Genomic DNA, 19,436 nt, shown 5'->3' with positions numbered 1-19,436 from the left:
TAATTACCTGGTGCTCTGTCCAGGTAACTCAGAGAACCTTGTCTCAGGGGAAGTAGGGTAGAGGCTAATGGAAAGATTGTCTTGTGAAATTCTGGATAATCGGTGGACATCTAGGGTTACCTAGAAAGGAGAGGCAAGAGAGAAGAAGGGAAAAATAGTATTTTATTTATTTATTTATTTATTTATTTATTTATTTATTTATTTATTTATGAGAGAGAGAGAGAGAGAGCGCGCCTGAGCGGGAGGGAGGAGGGGCAGAGAGAGAATCTCAAGCAGGCTTCTAGCATAGAGCCTGACACGGGGCTTAATCTCAACACCCTGAGATCATGACCTGAACTGAAATCAAGAGTCAGACGCTTAACCGATGGAGCCACCCAGGCACCCCAGGAAAAATAGTATTAAGTGAGGCCAGCTAGATCCATTCTGCACAGGCTCCTCTTTCCTTCTCGACCCTCTGTACATCCAGAGAGGATCACCATGTCATGCCACCATGGCTTCTAGAGTAAAAGGCAGTATTTGGCCCTAGGAGTGAATATTTCCATGGCTCAGAAAACAGCTCTGTTCTTCTGTCTATACATGGTGACAATTTTTAGGAAATACTTCATTGGATGACTAAAAGTCATATAGTCATTTCTTTTTATTTTCAAAATTATACAAGTAATAAGAGCAATAATAAAAATAAAATGCAAAAAGTCACAATCCACCTTATGTAACAAATTTATTGCTTTCACGTTTCCATACTCCATTAACCTGTATCCACATACATATGTAATTTTTATGTGTTTGTAATTAAAATACACCTACAGTTTTACATTGTGCTTTTCAAATAGGAATGCATATCACAGACATGCATCCTGTTGGCTTCATCATCTTCAAAATTATAATTTTATTTTACGATTTTATTAGAGAGAGAGCACAAGCAGGATCCACACTGAGCACAGAGCCCAACGCGGGACTCGATCCCAAGACCCTGAGATCATGACCTGAGCCAAAACCAAGGGTCTGGTGCTCAACTGACTGAGCCACCCAGGCACCCACAAAATTATAATTTTAATGGGTGCATATTGAGTCCCTTTCTCTGCAGACATTAGGGGAGGTGCTAAGAATGCAGAAATAAATTACAAATAGTCCCACAGCAGTGGGGACCACCAGAGCGATGGCAGCTCTGAAGACTATAATGGGCATGCAGAGTGAACTAATAGGACACTAAGGGCAGCCAGGATTGTGCCATTGTGACAACCTGTTCTCACCAGAGACCCAGGGATTTCTGAGTTGTGCCCTCTGTTGAATTCACCCAGAATTCCCAGTAGAACCAGGCACAAGGGACAACAGCAAGGTAAATACCCAAGTACTGGTATCTTGAATTATAAATTAGGTTTGTCTTCTGGTGCACATATCTGCAAGTAAAGATTTGTCCTGTCTTCCTGGTCAACTCTTCCCTTTATAATTATGTGGTTACCTTTCTATCCCTCTGGCTTTTATGGCCTGTCTTCTCTGCTAGTAAAATACCCATAACAGTTTTCTTTGGATTAGTGTTTGTCCGGTATATCTTTTCTCAACCATTTATAGTCACTATTACCACGTTTTAGGTGTGTTTCTTGTAAAATAGCGTATCTGTAATTAAAAAATTCCAAATGAACATCTTCACCTTTTTAGTGGTCAAGTGTAGCATGTTCCCAAGTCTTGTGACAGGCATGTTTGGGTTTTTTCCTTCTACTGCTTTATTGTTATCTTTCTGATTTCCTCGGGTCTGTCTTTTTCCCTCCTCCACTGTGTTTGGTTCTGTCTGAGTTTTCCTTATCATGCGTTTTCCCCTCCACTGTCTTGAGACTTAAATATTTTATTTCTATTCTTGTAGAGGAGATTACCCTTAAAATTTTAACATGTGTTCTGAACTTGTAAAGCCGAAAGTTCACAATATTTCTACTGTCCTGAATAAAACAAGCAGCTTCAATGTACATGTTCCTATTGGCTAGTGTTTCGATCCAGCCTTGTTTTGATAGTACCTGAATTAGTCTCTATTATTGGGTTTGTTGTTTTTTGTTTTGTTTTGTTTTTTTACAATCATGTTTGTTTAGGTTTTCCCATGTTTACCAGTTTGTTGGCTCATCACTGCTGCTTCAGTCTCACCCCTCGTTCAGAATTCAATTTCTTGAAGTATATCCTTTAAGTGACGTGCTGTGAGTGGGCGGGGAGGGGATCAGTCTTTGTTTTCAAAAATGTCTATTTTCCACTTACTCTTTAATGAAGATTGTGCAGGGAATACAATTCTTGTCTGAGAGTTATTTTTTCTCAGCACTTTGAAGACATTCTTCACGGTCTTCTGGCCTCTGCTGTTGCTGTTGAGAGTCTGCTGTCTAATTGCCAGTACTTTCTGGGTGATCTGTTTTTTCCTTTTTCTTTTTCTGGTTGCCTTCAAGATTTTTCTCTTTGTTTTGTTACTTTACAGTTTCCCTACAATGTGTCTTGTTAGAGATGTCTGTTTATTTAACCTCCCCAGACTCATGCTGTCTCACGGTGAGGAATAGTATTTTTCATGAATTCTAGAACATTCCCTGCTGCTACTCTTTGGGTATTGTCTCCACCCCACTCTTGCTGGCCTTTTCTGCTGGAAGTCTTATTAAATATTTGTTGAACCTCCTCCTTCCACTTCCCTTGTCTCTTAGACTCTCTTGCATTTCCCATGTCTTTATCTGTCTGGACTCCATTCTGACTGTTTTCCTAGAATCTGTTTTGGTTCACTCTCAACTGTGCCCGAACTTCTCCCAGTCTTGCGGTCCTGCATCTCCTAGCCCCACATGGGCATTAAATCCCATCCTCTTAGTGACTGTGGGAGATCCCAGGGCTGCCTTTAGCACAGCCTGTTCTGTCCAGGTCTGATAAACTCCCTGGGCTCTTGTGGGAATAACACATTCTCCCTGGCCCATGCTTCCAGCACCTGTGGATTTCCCTTTCTTGGTTTCAACTTCCACCGTATGTTTAAAATCATTTTCTTGATATATTTATTCCATTAGGTGTTGATATAGTTGATATATTTGTTGATATATTTCTGTGATTAGACCAGGAGGTTGGGGAGAGATCCACTGTGTTGCCAGAAATCTTACCATTAAGTGTTCATGCTGGCTGGGAAGTTAGAAAAGTCTCCAGAGAGTAAACAGAGCTGAGTGGAAGCTTCGAGAGATGAAGAAGAGTCTCCCACGTGGGTGGCTGGAGAAAGACGTTCCATCCAGAGGAAGTAAGCAGCATTCCACCGGGGCTGGTGGACGGGGTCATGACCGCTCGTTCGGGCTCTTTAGTTCTATAGACCAGAGTGTTTCTAACCATTTCACTGTTGAGTCTTTGGTTTCTTTAGATTTGCATATGTTTGTTTGTTCATTTATTTGCTCAGCCAGTCCACAGATAGTTTTGGAGCCCTCACTATGTACCAGGCACTGTGCTAGGTGCTAGGGACTCATTGTAGAGGAAGACATGATCCCTGCCCTCAGAGAGTGCTACCTGCTGGTGAGTGAGTTGATAATCCACAGATACACCTGGGCTGAAAGGAGGTGTGCAGTGTGACGGGGGCCATTGTGAGAGTGGCGGGGAGGACCTCGGGAATCTTCTCTGCAGAGTGAGCTTTAAACAGAGACCTGAGACACCAGGGGGAGAGCCCCGGGATGGGCAGCCCCAACGTGCTGTGTTCTGGGGCCTGGCAGAAGCCAGGGGGCAAGAGGGAGCCAGAGGTGGGATAGAGGGTGGGCATGGGCCCGGGAGGGGACTGGGATCGTGGCCATCGCCGAGGGGTCAGGGACAGGCTTTGTGTTCAGTTCAAGGCCAGAGTGCGAATACTTGTGTGCATTTTTATAACGATTGCCAAATCTGAAAAGATAATAGTGATTTATATCACCATCAACGTTGTATGAGTGTTCTAGTTTCATATTCCTTCTGGCATTGAATATTAACATTGTTTTAAAATATTGATAGCTTAAGAGGTATAAAATGATGCCTCATTATTGTGTTAATTTATATTTCTTGGAGCAGTATTGGGCTTGGACATTTCCGTGAGCCTGGGCGTTAGTCGTATCTCCCCTGATGTGAATCCTCCTCTTGTCCTGACTGGGTAATGCCCCCACTGCTGGTATCTTAAGTCAATTTTATCACCTTTTTGTTTAATAATTTTTTATAATTAATTAATTATTAAGAGATAACCCTTTTCTGTCATAAGCAGAGTAGCTTCGTACAGCTGTTCTTCCCAGCTTGCTGCTTCCCTTTCATTCACGTGACACCTCATTGTTCTGAAGTTTACATTTTAATACAATCAAATACATTAATCTTCTTTTGGAATGTCTTCTGTTGCTTAATCTATAAATTCATCATTCTTGCCCAGGCTTGATATAAAAACGCTTTTCTACTCCGCTTGTTTTTCTTACTCTTTGAAAACAAAACACGTTAATTCATCCTGACATAAGGTGGGCATCCAAATTCACATTCTTTTCCCAAATAGATAATCTGTTTTACTGCCACCACTTATTATTCTTTCCCCATTGTTTTTAATGTCTGCTTTGTCAAACATTCAATTTTCTCCATAATTTGGTTTAATGTGTCCTTCTAGTCTGTTCCGTCACTCTACCTCTCTCTTGTACGTGGACGTTTCTATACGGTGCTGTCCACACTGGCCCATCAAACTGCCCTGTTGTTTTCTGTCTTACCTCTAGAGAAAACACTGGGTTCCCGGCACTGTCACAGTGACTTCTTGAATTTAGAGGGTGATTGTTGGGGACTTACCACTCATTATGTCCCCTCCTGGGAAGAGAGAATCTCCTGGATTCTACCATGAAAGCACTGGCCCCGTGAAACAGACATTAGAGGTGGGACTAGGTGTCACCCCCAGTGGCCGCAAGTGGCACCGGGGGTGGCCTGGCCCCAGGGGAGTGCTCTTTCCTCCCCGCCTTACTGTCCTCTCCAGCCACCCAGGAGGTGGTACAGTGCAGACCAGTGGGAGGGACAGTGTGGGGACAAGGGCACACCTGGTGTTGCCAGAAGTGAGCCCCCTGAACTCCCCTTGACCTGCACTCGCAGTGTCATGGGTCCATGATTGTGCTGGGCAAATTCTCTGTGACTTTTGTATCTAAAAAATGATTGAAAAGTTCACTAAAAAAATCTGTACAAGAATGTTCATAGCAGCTCTAGTCATAATTGACCCAAATGGGAATGGGCCCAAGTGTCCTTAAGCAGGTGATTGGATAAGCAGACTGGTCCATCTGCACGATGGCATATTTCTCCGCAGTAGGAGGCAATGAGCTTTCGATGCAGACAACACGGATGAATCTCAGAGACATTAGAAAGAACCAGTCTCAAAGGCTGCTACTCTAGGATTCTGTTTATATGACATGCAGGAAAAGGCAAAACAATAGGATCAAAAAAGAGGTCGGTGGTCTCTCGGACTCAGGGTGGGGCAGGCCTGACTCCAGAGGGGCAGCACGGGGAAGGCTGTGGGGTGATGATGCTGTTCTGCATCCTGTGTGTGGTGGTGGCGACGTGAATCTGCACATGGGTTAAAACTCGTGAAAGTCAAAAAAAAAAAAAAAAAACTCGTGAAAGTCTACACCAAAAGTAAAAAGTTCATTTTAGTGCCTCTTAATTTGAGAAATAAAATTTAAAAATACATCCTTTTTAAAAAAAAATGACAGACACCATAGGAAAGAATAAAGCAGGAAGTAAAATAAAATCTAAACCCTCATAATAAAATGGTTGGAGAAATTATTCTTACTGTCCAATCCAAGATTGGATAGTATAGGGAGAAAAAAAAGGCATCTTTTTGAGTTTGTTGTTTTTAAAAAAATACTGAAGATCTAGGGCCTAAATTAAACACCCTAACATCTTGGTAATAAGGCATAAAATCTTGACCAAAATAATATTTTAGAGACCTTAAAAAGCCATTTTCCATATATATTTATATTTTGATGTAATGGTAGACTTTAATTGAACAGCTAACTTGACCTTTTATTGCTAACGTGCTGTGCTTTTCAATGTTGCCTAGCCTTTTATATAAAGTACATCTGTTAAAAATAAAATTAGTGTTTAAACATGAAGAGTGATGTTTGAGTGAGAGCTGAGGGGATGGAGTAAATGCAGTGACTTGCTATGACTTGTGTATTCACCAGAGATACTTGCTCATCCATCATGCGAGCAGGTTCTCGCTCAGAAACATCTCCTGGTGAGAATTTTCCCACTCACCCCAGTAACATTAGCAGCCCAACAGAAGCTATACAAGCAGAAACAATAAGGCATTTAGGCCAAATTACATTAAGTGTAGAAGCAATACCCAGTGGTGTGTTTTCAGTTATTGTCCAAACCTCTTTAACCCACATGTCTAGGATCTCTTCCATCTGTGTGACATTCTGGAAAAGACAAAACAATAGGAATGGAAGAGAGATCAGTAATTGCCAGGACTAGGGGCAGAGGAGGGTGTGACTCCAGAGGGCAGCACAGGGGAGCTTTTGGGGGTAAGGGAGCTGTTCTGTATCCTACCATGGTCGTCTTAACCTCCGACATACATTGGTCAGGGTTCAGGCAGAAAGCAGATGGACATGAGTTTATTGAAGGACCTTTACACATGTGAGGGCAAGATTAAATGAAATCAGTAGATGGGGAAGCATTTCTCTCTCTTAGGCCTGAAGGGGTAGGAGAGGGAGCAGTTGCTGAAAAGAGCAAGACAGATAGCTAAAGCGGAGGTCACCGGAGAGCAGATAAGGTCTAAGGTAGAAGAACATGGCCATGGCCACGTGGCAGCCCAGCAGGGAGGGGGCTGGGGGAATAATTAGCCCACCTTCTCTCCTCTTGCCTTCCAATCCCCTGAGGTACCCAATCTTCATTTCACAGGATCTCAGTGCTTGATGGTCATCTCTTTATTGGGCTGCCTGAACTGGCTCAAGGCACAGTGCGTCCTGTAGAACAGCACCCTAACCCCTGGGGATTGCCTCTCAGCTGATTGTAGATGAGTCATCAGCAAGCTACCAACCGTTCTATCAAGTCTGTTCTGGTGATGGGATATGTGGTGAGACCAGCATGTTCTGTGGATCTGGGGTTATTGCCACACCATCACCACCATCAGATGAGTCCCTTAGTTAACTTCTGTGATGCGCAGGACACCCAGGTGATGCCTAAAGCATTCTGGAGGTCCACAGATGATGGTAAGTGGCAGAAGCGTTTCAGGCAGGCAAGGCAAATTTGTATCTGGAATATGTATTGAGACAAATCACTGCTCCCTCCATGTTGAAAGAGGTCCAATGGAGTCTTTGCCAGGTGACTGGGAATCCCACCTGGAGAAAGGAGCCATGAAAGGGCTCAGTGTGGGCCTCTGCCATTTGCAGCCTGGGTACTTAGCTGGGCAGTAGCCAGCTCAGCTTTAGTGATGAGAAGTCCCTGTTTTCAAACCAATGCAAAGCGTCCGTTCCTCTCTCCATGACCACTTTTGTATGGAAGCCCATGAACAAACACCAGGTTGCCTGGGCAAAGTGACTGACCGGCACCTTCAGGACAGGTCAACTTTCCTCCTGATAATCTGTGTGGATGCTTACCAGTGGGCACTTACATGGGACATAAATACCTTTATAAGCTGTGCTTCTTTTCTGTGATGAGACAAAAATTTACACTATAGCCTGAGCCTTGCAAATTGTTTCTTACTCAGTGCCTCACTCAGAGCTGCTGGGTTACCCAAGAACAGCAGAGCAGATCAGAATAGCAGGACAAAATTGTCTCCAAAATCCAGAGACACCCTTCAAGCATATGAATCTTTTTCTGTGATAGGCAGCAAAAGGCTAATTAATCGGTCTTTCACTTTAGAGGGACGAATAGTTCCTCTAAAGCATACCATAGACATGCCTCTGGATTCCCTGGAAACTTTATCAGACTGGAAGACCCTTGAAATTCCATGAGGTTTATCTTCTCTGCCTTTCTGAGGCCTCTGGGATATTTGTTATTTCATTCTTAGTAGATCCAGTTAATATAATATCATGCAGTGGGCCAGTGTGATTGTTATAGCATACCAGAACAATCCATAGCTACTTAATGGGGCACCTGGGTAGCTCAGTCCGTTGAGTGTCCAACTCTTGATTTCGGCTCAAGTCATGATCTCAGGGTTGTGAGATCAAGGCCCACGTTGGGCTCTGCACTCAGTGCGGAATCTGCTTAAGATTCTCTCATCTCCCTCTGCCCCTCGTCCCTGCTTGCTCACTCTAAATAAATAAATAAATATCTAAAAAAAAAATACCTGTAGGACCTTCTGGGCAAGCCTTGATCAGAGTTCCTTCACATTATAATATGGCAGGAAGCAGATGAGTTGACATAGTCTTGAGATAAGATTTGGAGGTATACTAATCTCCCTGCCATGTAAAGGGAAACTGTTGAAAAGGAAATTGAAATGTTAGCATTTGATATGTCTAGAGCTACATACCAGATGCCAGGGGCTGTGTTGATTTGCATGTGTGATTGGCATCATCACTTGATTAAATTTGCAATAATCCGCAGTCATTTTCAAATAGCCAAGTAACTTTTGCACTGGGACACAGTGATTTAGATGGAATATGGTAGAAGTCAACCTCTTGCCCTCATCTTTTATTCTTTGATGCACTCCAGGGAGGTGGTAAGCTTTTTAAATCCTCTGCTAAAGTGTTGAGTTTTCCACTTGGTCCTTCCTATCATCATAGCCCCTTATTTCATGGATCAAAAGACAAATGTGAGAATTCTGCAGTGACTAAGAATAATTATTTCCATTATGTATTCTGAGCCTGGAGAAGTAACCACAGGATGAGCCTGTATCCTTACCGGACCCACTACAACATGGACTTGGGCTTCATCTCTCGTCCATAAGCCTCCACTGTGACCCAGCAGACTGTGCTGGCACTTTGGCTCTCCATGGATTATCATTAGTTCAGAGCCACTATCTAATAACCCTGAGTGGTCTAGGTATTTCCTTTCCCTTTGTGCATAGTCATTGTGGTAAATGGCTGAAGGATCTTCTGGGCAAGGTTTGAGGGAAGATTCTCAGTATATGCATATGGCTATATTGTAGGGTTGTTCCTAAAAGGTATCCAGATTCCCCCTTAATTAAGGGGCTCTGGGTCTGTGAATTGGTTTTTGTCTGTGACCTGAGCAACAGGTCATGAATTCCCATTTTAAACGACTGAAGTCAGGCTTCTGCCCATCAGACCTAGAATTTTCTGTGTATTCTGAAAATATCAGGCAGCACCTTGGTCTTTCCTAAGGACCTTGTGTTCAGTTAGCTAGTGCCAGAAACCCTTGTGGGCTGAAACACCTGATTATGCTCTTGCTTATTGTGGTGAGTACTCCCAAGGTGTACTATAGAAGGAAGTTTCCCAACTGCCAACTATGAGGACATCTCATGGCTGTTAATATGTTAGCACATCATGAATATCCATGAGGGGAATATGTGGGATGTCGCAAACTTATTTTGTTTGCAGAATGATGCTGCCCTAGATGGTCATATGAGTGATGTGCATAACTCACTTCTGTGTTCGCACTGCCACCAGACCACTTCAGGCCCTCACCTCCTCTCTCCTGGATGCGTAGTTCTGAATTCCCATATCACGGCACCCTGGAATGGGATGATGGATTGTGTAGTGTGGAATGTGCTACAAGTGATGTGTCATTTACTAATAATAAAGTTAAAATATGCAAGTGATTTTGTTTTCTGGTATAGTACAGCGGTTGTCCCTCAGTTAATGCCACCTTCAGTTACTGCATGCCCCTATCTTTGAAGAGAGAAAGGGGCAGGTTACAGCTACCATTAGAGCATGCCCATACCTTGGCAGTATGTGGGGATGTTTGTCTGGGACATGGGCAGCAGCAGTGTGGACTGGGACTTGGCAAGCCCCTGGCTATTATTTCCTTTTATACACAAGACAGCTTGAGCCTGTATCGCATGCACTTTGCTCAGTCCAACACCTTCCCTCCCTCCTCCAGAGTTTATGTGGCTTTCTGGTGGAATTTTATTATCTTGATCCATTTGCCCTGTGGCCTGTTTCTCTTCGGTGACCTGCAAATCTCGGCCCTATAGCTGCTGTTCTCTCTGTGGCCTCTGGTGGGGCCCCCATAATCTCCCTTCAGAGGATCCTTAGAAATGCAGTCTTGGTGGGCTTGGGGAAGAGGATGCTAAAATCATTGAATGTGCTCTTTCTTACCAACACATATTATTAGCTCAGAAGCAAATAAACCAATTCTAAATCATGATGCCTGGGGCAAACCTACCCCAGATGAGGCAATCAGGGAAGACTTCTTGGGGAGATGGCATTTAAGATGAGCCCTGCATGAAAGCATCAGGCATGCAGAAAGGAAGTCTGCTTTGTAGCACAAATTTAGAGCACACCAGTCACGTTGTATTTGTTGTGGAAGAGCATTCCAGGCCAACAGACCCATGCAGAGGCCTTCATGGAAGTGGGAGCCTGGTATATTTGAAGATGGGAGGAAGGGAAACAGGTTAGGGACAGAAGTCAAGAGTTTAATACTGGACATGTTAAGTTTGAGATGCCTGTTAGAAATCCAGCTATTGATGTTGAGTAGGCTGTTGGAAGCTCAGAAAAAGAACTCCAGGCTAGAGAAAGAAATATGGGTATCAGCTTTGTACAGCTCAATATAGATGGTATCTAAAGCCAGAGAACAGAGGAGGTTGCCAAGAGAGTGCATATGGATAGAGAGGAGAAATGAGAGATGGGGATTTTTAGCATTAGTGATTGGATGGTGGAAGAAGAGTCAGCCAGTGAGGTTGTTCATTTCCCACACTTGTTACATCCTCCTTTTGTCTCTTACCATCACCATCCCCACCTGTTGCAGGTCTGCCCATCTTTTCCGTTCTGATGACTCTCCTCCTGGCTAAGCCTTCTTGGTCCCTCTGGCTAATGGGATTAGTCTCTCCACCCTGTTTCTCTTTGCACCTCCTCCGACAGTACCCACTGGTTGAATGGAATCCAGACTGTTTTGGAACAATGTGACAAATCTGTGTTTTCTTTCCCCTTCTCCATAGATGGAGTCATGTGCTGCTCTAAGTCTCTACCTGGATTCATGGGATGGGAAAGTCAGATGGGAATGCTACTGGGCCCCCAACATCAGAATCCAGAGGGAGAGCTGCCTGAGGGAAAAAAAAAAAGAGAGAGAGAGAGCCCCTGGGACATTTTTAAGACTAAAAGACTCAGTTATATCTTTGTGACCTTTGGATAATGTTCACTCATGTGATTTCTTACAAAATTGGCACTGATTTTTCAAAAAACAGTTTCATTCATGTGTTTATTCATGTTAATTATAAAAGCTGTGCAGGCTCAAACTGGAAAATAGGGGAAGCCATGAAGAAAAAATAAATTACCCATCATTGTAATAGCCAGAGATAACCACTACTGATATTTTAGTATGTTTCCTTCCAGAATTTCTTTGTGTGCACATGTTACGCACACTCCATGCACACTTAACATCGTTGCAGTCACGTATAAATTATGGTCTGTTTTCTCACACACAGTATTTTATCAGGAGCATATTTTATGTTGTTGGAAAACCTTTGAAATTAATTTTTAATGGCCGCAGCATGTTTTGTTAACCCTTGAGTCAAAAGTTTAAGCATTTCTAAGGTTTCCATTACATATTGCTCAAATGCACTTCAGGAAGGTGTTAGTTTATTCTTATGAGGGCGGCTTGTGAGAGGCTTTTTCCCAGCATTCCACACTGCCACTTCTAGATCCTTGCAAATCTGACAGGTGGAAGCAGAGTTCCTCACTGTTGTTTTGATTTGCGGGTCCTTGGTTGCTGTTGTGCTTGCATATTTTTCATGTTTAAAAGTTTTATGTACTTTCTCTGTGAATAATTATTCATCCGTGACCTTTGACAATCTTCTATGTTTCAAAAATGTTTTACTCCAGTGTAAGTTACTAAAATAAAATTCATTCTCAAGGGCATAGTTTAATGAGTTTGGCAGGTGTATCTATTTATCTAACTCCTGCCATAGTCAATATATGGAATACTTCCATGACCCTATAATTCTACTCTTGGCCCTTTGTAACCAACCCCTTCTTTCCCTGACCCTCAGCTCCAGCAACCACTGATCGTTCTCTGTTGTTGTCACTATAGTTTTGACTTTTCTAGGTGTTCTCATGAATGGAATCATACAGGATGGACCCTTTTGTGTTTGACTACTTTCTTCACTTACCATGTTTTTAAGATTCATCCGTCTTGTTGCATATCCCAACATTTCTAATTGCCAAGGAGTGTTCCACCATATTTGTTTACCACAGTTTGTTAATCCATTCACCAGTTGACAAACATTTGGGTAGTTTTCAGTTTGGGGTCATTACAGAAGATACTTTATAAACATTTACATACAATTCTTGGTGTGTATACATGTTTCCGTTTCTCTTGGGTGAATACCTAGTAATAAAATTGCTGGATTGTAGGTAGGTTTGAGTGTATATTTAAATTTATAAGACACTGTCAAACTGTTGTCCAAAGTAACTGTACCATTTTGCAGTTCCATCAATAACATATAAGAATTCCAGATGCTTTACATCCTCATTAATGCTTGGTATTGCCAGGCTTCTTAATTTTACCCATCCTAGTAGTGTGTAGAGGTATTTCATTTTGCTTTAATTTGCGTTTTCCTGATGACTTACAATATTGAGCCTATTTTCATGCAATTATTGACCATTCATATATATTCTTTTTAAAAGTATATGTACAGATTTTTTGTCCACTATATTGGACTATTTATTTTCCTATTATTGATTTGCCAGAGTTCTTTATATATCCTAGATATGAGTTCTTTGTTAGCTACATATTTTCACATATTTACTCTCAGTGTGGCTTGCTTTTCTCTTTTCTTAACTCTGTATTTTGAAGTACAAAAGTTTTTAATTTTGATGAAATATGTTTTATCTACTTAAAAATTTGTTATGGGTAATTTTTACGGGAGATCCATTTCTAGTCAATTTTTGTGTATGGTGTGAGGTAAGGGTGGGGATTCACTTTGTTTCTGTCCAGATATCCAGTTGTTCCAGCATCATTTGTTGAAAAGGCTGTTATTTCTCTGATGAACAACTTTGCACCTTTGTTGAAAATCATTTGACTATATAAGTGTGAGTAGGTTTCTGGACTCTAGTCTCTTCCATTAATCTATAGGTTTATTCTCACATCAATACCACACTATCTTGACTACTGTAGCTAAATAGTTAAGTCTTTTTTTTTTTTAATATTTTATTTATTTATTTGACAGAGAGAGACATAGCAAAAGCGGGAACACAAGCAGGGAGAGTGGGAGAGGGAGAAGCAGGCTTCCGGCGGAGCAAGGAGCCTGATGCGGGGCTCGATCCCAGGATCCTGGGATCATGCCCTGAGCTGAAGGCAGATGCTTAACGACTTAGCCACCCAGGCACCCCGCTAAATAGTTAAGTCTTGAAATTAGGTTGTGCAAGTCCTCCAGACTTGTTCTTCTCTTTCAAAATTGTTTGACTATTCTAGAGTCTTCACCTTTCTATACATTTTAGAATCAGTTTCTCAATGTTAAAAAAAAGCCTGTTAGGAATTTGATTGTGAATACAGTGGGGAGAATTGCCACTTTAACCATATTCAGTTTTCTATTCCATGGACATGGTATATCTATATCTTTCCATTTATTTAGGTGCTTAATTTACATTATATTTAGTAGTCATATGTCCTTAAGCTCCTTTTGGTTCTGACACTTTCTCAGACTTTCCTTGTTTTTTAATGACCTTGCCAGTTTTGAGGATTATTGGTCAGATATTTTATAGAGTGTCCCTCAACTGGGATTTGACTGATTAGACTGGGGTAATGTGTTTTTGGAAGACCACAGAGGTAAAGTATCATTCTTGTCACATCCTATCAAGGGTGCATAGTATCAATATGACTTGTCACCATTGAGGTTGACCTTGATCATGTGGCTTAAGATAGTGTCCTTTTATTTTCAAAGATTTTATTTATTTGACAGAGAGAGACACAGAGAAAGAGGGAACACAAGCAGAGGGAGTGGGAGAGGGAGAAGCAGACTTCCCGCGGAGCGGGGAGCCCGATGCGGGACTCGATCCCAGGACCCTGGGATCATGACCTGAGCTGAAGGCAGACACTTAACCATCTGAGCCACCCAGGCGCCCCAGTGTCCTTTTATTTTCAACCTGTATGTGTCTTTATATTAAATGTGCCTTTTGGGGTGCCTGGGTGGCTCAGTTGGTTAAGCATCCAACTCTTGACTTGGGTTCAGGTCATGATCTCCACTAAGTGTGGAGCCTGCTTAAGATTTTCTCTCTCCCTATCCCTCTGTCCCTCTCCCCACCACCACTTGCACATTCTCTCTCTCTCTCTCCCTAAAAAAACAAAACAGTAAATTTGCCTTTTTTGTGAAAGCATAAATTTGGATCTTTTTTAAAAAATCCGATTGTGTTTAGTCCATTAAAGTGTTTAGTCGATTAATATTTAAAGTAATTATTGATATATTTGGATTTGGGCCTCCCATTTTTTTGTGTGTGTGTGTGTGTCTGTGTTTTTTTGCTTTCTGCTTGTTTGCTCTTTTTCTTCTTTTCAGATAATTGGAATATTTTTTAGAATTCAGTTTTAATTTTCTTATGGTCTTTTAAGCTATACTTCTTTGTATAATTTTTCATGGGGGTTATAGTATACATCTCTACTGCTCCCAGCCTGCATACAATTAACACTGCACCACTTCACATAAAATGTAGAACCTATGTAAGCAATATGGGTCTACATTCTGCCCTCTGTGTCCTTTATACTGTGGGTATTATATGTGTTATACTTACCTATGTAATAAACTTCACAAAACAATGTTATTACCTTTTTGCTTTATATAACTATGAATAAATTAAGAAGAGAAAAGGCAAAAAAATTAACCTTTGTATTTTTTCAAATATTTACCATTTCTGATACTTTCTTCATTCTTTTCTGAGGAGTTGAGGTCTCCATCTGCTATCATTTCCCTTCAGCCTGAAGAACTTCCTTTATCAAGGTGTGCTAAAGATAGATTCCCTTAGCTTTCTTTTATTTAGAAATATCTTCATTTATCCTTCATTTTTGAGGAATTTTTCTTAGATGAAAAATTCTTGGGTGACTTTTTTTTTTCTTTTAGCACTTCATGATGTTGTTCCACTTCTTTTAGCTTCCATGATTTGGGATGAGAAGTTAAATTGTTGTTCTCCTGCATGTGATGAGTAATTTTTCTCTTGTTGCATTCAAGATTTACTCCTTGAATTTGACTTTGTAATGAGCCTTGGCATGGCCTTTTTCATGTGTATTCTACTTCATTTTTGTTTAACATCTTCAATCTGTAAATGGATATCTTTAATAAAATTTGGGGAAATTTTGGCCTTTCATTCTCTCCTCTCCTCATGTGATTCCAATTGCATGTATGTCAGACTTTTCTCCCTAGTAATGTTCCATTTTCCTGTTTTTTAAAATAGGCTCTATAATTTTATTTTATTTTATATCTTATTTATTTTATTTTTTAAATTTTATTTATTTATTTGAGAGAGAGAATGAGATAGAGAGAGAGAGCATGAGAGGGGGGAGGGTCAGAGGGAGAAGCAGACTCCCTGCTGAGCAGGGAGCCCGATGCGGGACTCGATCCCGGGACTCCAGGATCATGACCTGAGCCGAAGGCAGTCGCTTAACCAACTGAGCCACCCAGGCGCCCATTATTTTTATTTTTTAAGACTTATTCATTTGAGAGAGCGCGTGTGCACTCAGCATTTTGAATATTAAATTGTGAAGACTCTAAATTCTGCTATTATTATTTTTTCAATGAATGTTGTTTCTTTTGTTTTAGAGGCAGTTATCTTGGTTGGACTCAAACTGCCTATTCTGTTTCTTAGGTGGCAGCTCTGATCTTAGTTCAGATCTTTTGTGTTTAGCTAAGCAATTTTGAGTAGGTTCTGATCGTGTGAGATTCAGAGCCAGTCAAAAATGTGGTAGGACAGAATTTGGGGATCCCTCTCTGGTTCTTTCTTTTCTAGATTTCTTCTTTCTCTCTAGGGTTATGGTTCCCCTGGGTTTGGTCTTCTAGTTTTCCAGGACATACTTTTTTTTTTTTTAACTGATGTGCTTGCCACCGGTCATGCTGCAGTGCCTAGCCCCAGGCTGAAAGCATTGAAAATACTCTTCACAGCTCCACTCCTGTCATCATGGATTCCCTACCAGAGTGTGCCCACTTCTGTTCACTCTGTAGTGCTTTTAGGTAGCTGCTCTTTGTATTATGCCCAGAGCTTATTGTGACTGTCTGCCGGGGGATTGGTCCACTAAGATCTTAACTCCACCATCACTGGAAGAAGAAATCAAGTTTTAGGTTTTTTTACTTAATGTTTTAAGAAAATCACCAATTTGTTATGCATATTTATGATAGATAACTTTGCAAGTCTGTTGTTTGGCTCTTAAATTGTTGTTTCAGTATTTCTGGTGTATGGAAATTTTTTATGTTGACGTTATTAACTGGGGAAGTTTATGATTCCCCCTCTTAAATGTTGCTTAAAAATCCATTCTTATTCCAATACCAGGTGAATATGTACCTGGATTTTCCTTTTTTAATGGTGCTAGTGTTTATGTTTCACTTCTTCAGCTATTTTGAATTTATTTTAGTATTTCGTATGGAGTGAAGATCTAATTTGATTTTTTTTCCAAGAGAGTAAGGTAATTTCCTAAACAAAATATATGAAGCTGATTCAACTTGTAATGGTAGGCAATGTGTTTCTATTATAGAAAATTAATTTCTAACTTGCCAGAATTTAAGGTGAATATATGCCTAACAAACTATCAAAATCGTGGGCAACTGGGGGAAGGCAGGCTGGGAAAAAACAGGAAACTTTGTTTTGTATGGTGAACAGCAGAGCATTAGACCACTGTCCCAGTGTACTTATTGATGCTGCCTGTATACCTAATGAAAATCAATCAATCAACCAATGTCTCTCTCACAAACACATACATGGTGCTAAGAGCAGAAGTAGAAGTAATTACCATTTATCAAGCATTTGCTATAATCACAGTCATGATCAAAATCCTGTGCAAATGTTAAATGCTAATAATATTAATCCTTAGTGGTAAGTGCTATAAGGGAAGGAGGCACAGTGCTATGAGACAGGCTAATAGAGCCCTGGTTATGGAAATCGGAGAAGGCTTCCTTGAGAAAGTAATGAATAAGTTGAACTTGAAAGAGGTGCAGAATGAGCTAAAGCATGGGCAGTGTGGTGGGGAGTGTGGCAATTGGCAAAGGAAGCAGCAAGCATGAGGGACCTAGGACAAGGAAAAGCATAACCCTTCTGAAGAGCTGAAGGGCCAGTATGGCCAGATGACCCCGTGTGTGTGCGTGTGCATGCGTGTGCACGTGTGTGTGCGTGCACGTACACACACACACACACACACTTACACTTTCTCACGTGGCCCACATCTGATCCACACGAGACCAGATTCCTTACAGCCACTAATTTTAGCTATCCAAACAGGGTAGTCTGTCTTGTGGTGTCTCCCACTTTTGCATCTCATAGCTGTTGTTTAAGGATCTCAGCCCAGATACTTCTTGCCACCCTGTTATGGAAACGTGGCTGATGCTTAGTGTGTAAGTCACATGGACAGCGGGGAAGGATTTGGGGTTGAACACTTGCTGGTGACCAGTACTATCAGTCCTGAAAATAATTATCAATTATTTTCAACTGCTGCCATAACAAAGTACCACAAGCCTAGGGGAGAAATGGGGGGTCTGTTTCTTGCCTTTTCCAGCTTCTAGAGGCACCTGCGTTCCTGGGCAGGTGGCCCTTCCTGTATCTACTGTCTCCTCTTTGGCCCTTCTCCTGTCCTCGCATCTTTTTCTGGATGCAGCTGGGAGAAATGCTCTGACTTTAAGAACTCCTGTGATTAGATGGGCCACATAGTTAAGCTGGGTGCTCTTCCATGTCCGTGTCCACACCCTTAATCACATCTGCAGAGTTCCTTTTTGCCCTCTGAGGTCACACTCACAGATCCCAGGGATTAGGATGTGGACGCCTTCCAGGCCTTTATTCTGCCTCCCACAGTGACTGAATTCTCCAAATAGTGACTTTGAAAGAATTATTTCGTGGACATGAGAATTTTAATCGAATTCCTTTGTTTCTTCCTTCAATGTATGCTACTGCTAAGGGAATGCAGAGACATGGAGATATAGAATCAGCTTGATTTTCCTTGCTTTTAGAAGTCAATTTGTAGTACAATTTTACTAAATTATTTTGTTTACTTTAGATTTGAAACTTCATATAAATTCATTGCTGCCATCTTCAATTCAATATTAAACATCTAATCTGTGCAACATTATAGAAAAAATGTTTAAAATAATTTTTTGTTTTTTTAAATCCAGATTTGGACTTAAAACCACCTCCAAAATCAATTGGAAACAATTTCTAACATCACTTTATGATTCCCAGTGGTTGGAAGTCAACAATACAGTTCCCCTGACAAAAAGAAATAGGTATGTAAAAAAAAAAATAATAAAATAAAAGAACTAAATTTTAGTTACACATATCAGAATCTATAAAAGGTTAGAGAATATCTGAATTGCTTTTTCTTCATTTTTTTAAATGACAAATTCATCTTCATTGGGTAATTATGAACTTTACGTAGTGATTTGCAGTTTATCAATTATTTCCCACACTGTATTCTTATATAAAATGGCCTTCAACTATAAGGTGGGTATAATTATTATTTTAAGTTTCTAGATGAAAAAAAATAAGACCATAAGCATCTTAACTAGATCTTCTGCTTAGCGATGGAGGCAGAAATGGAGCTCAGATGTTCTAGGTACACACATCAGTACTGCCAATGCTACAGGGAGCTTTCAGTGCAAAATTGTGTATAAGCATGTTCGGTTAAGTGTTCAATAGAGAGGCACAACCCACATTCACTTGTTTCCCGACCCCTCTCTGCATGGTGCAGATATCGTGGGTCGGGGATTATTTGCCTTGAGCGCCATTATTTCTGTTTTCATTCTAATGTCTATTATAACTTCAGATTTACATGATCACATAAACTGTGGGGGGGCCCAAAATGTAAAAAAGTACTTAATAATATGACATTTTAGAATTTAGGCTTTTTCTCTAAGAAGTATTTTGTTTATGTTGGTGTGTATCCTGCACTGATCGCCTTATATAAATCTTAAAGAAAAATACAGGCTTTATAGTCTCGACACGTTCATTGAAAGCACTATGCTCTATTGTAAAGTAAAATATACCACGGAGTTAATTCCCATTTCACCAGGTCCTATTCCTGTCTCAGGGATTTATGAATATTTGATGAACTGCCCTGGTTACCAGCCTTCTAGGTATTTAGAGCTCCCTCCCCGCCCCCTTCACCCCCCACTCCATTCCTGGGATGCAACTCTCTGAGTTTATTTCTTAAGTGAAGTTACTTCTGTGTTTTTG

General features: G+C 41.0%; 1 long non-coding RNA gene across 1 annotated transcript in view; it reads left to right on the top strand.

Moving 5' to 3' along the window:
• The first annotated feature begins 18,383 nt into the window (after positions 1 to 18,383).
• Positions 18,384 to 19,436, top strand: part of LOC145721927 (uncharacterized) — a 17,702-nt gene continuing 16,649 nt past the window's right edge. Inside the window, exon 1 of the long non-coding RNA XR_014145951.1 lies at positions 18,384 to 18,487. This is a non-coding gene — a long non-coding RNA (uncharacterized LOC145721927). The remainder of the gene's footprint in view (positions 18,488 to 19,436) is intronic.

Source organism: Leptonychotes weddellii, chromosome 5 (assembly GCF_054177405.1).
Source record: "Leptonychotes weddellii isolate Sample4059 chromosome 5, ASM5417740v2, whole genome shotgun sequence".
In the NCBI taxonomy this organism is placed as follows: Eukaryota; Metazoa; Chordata; class Mammalia; order Carnivora; family Phocidae; genus Leptonychotes; species Leptonychotes weddellii.
Note: the sequence above shows the minus strand (reverse complement) of the source record. Positions and strands in the feature narration are given on the sequence as shown.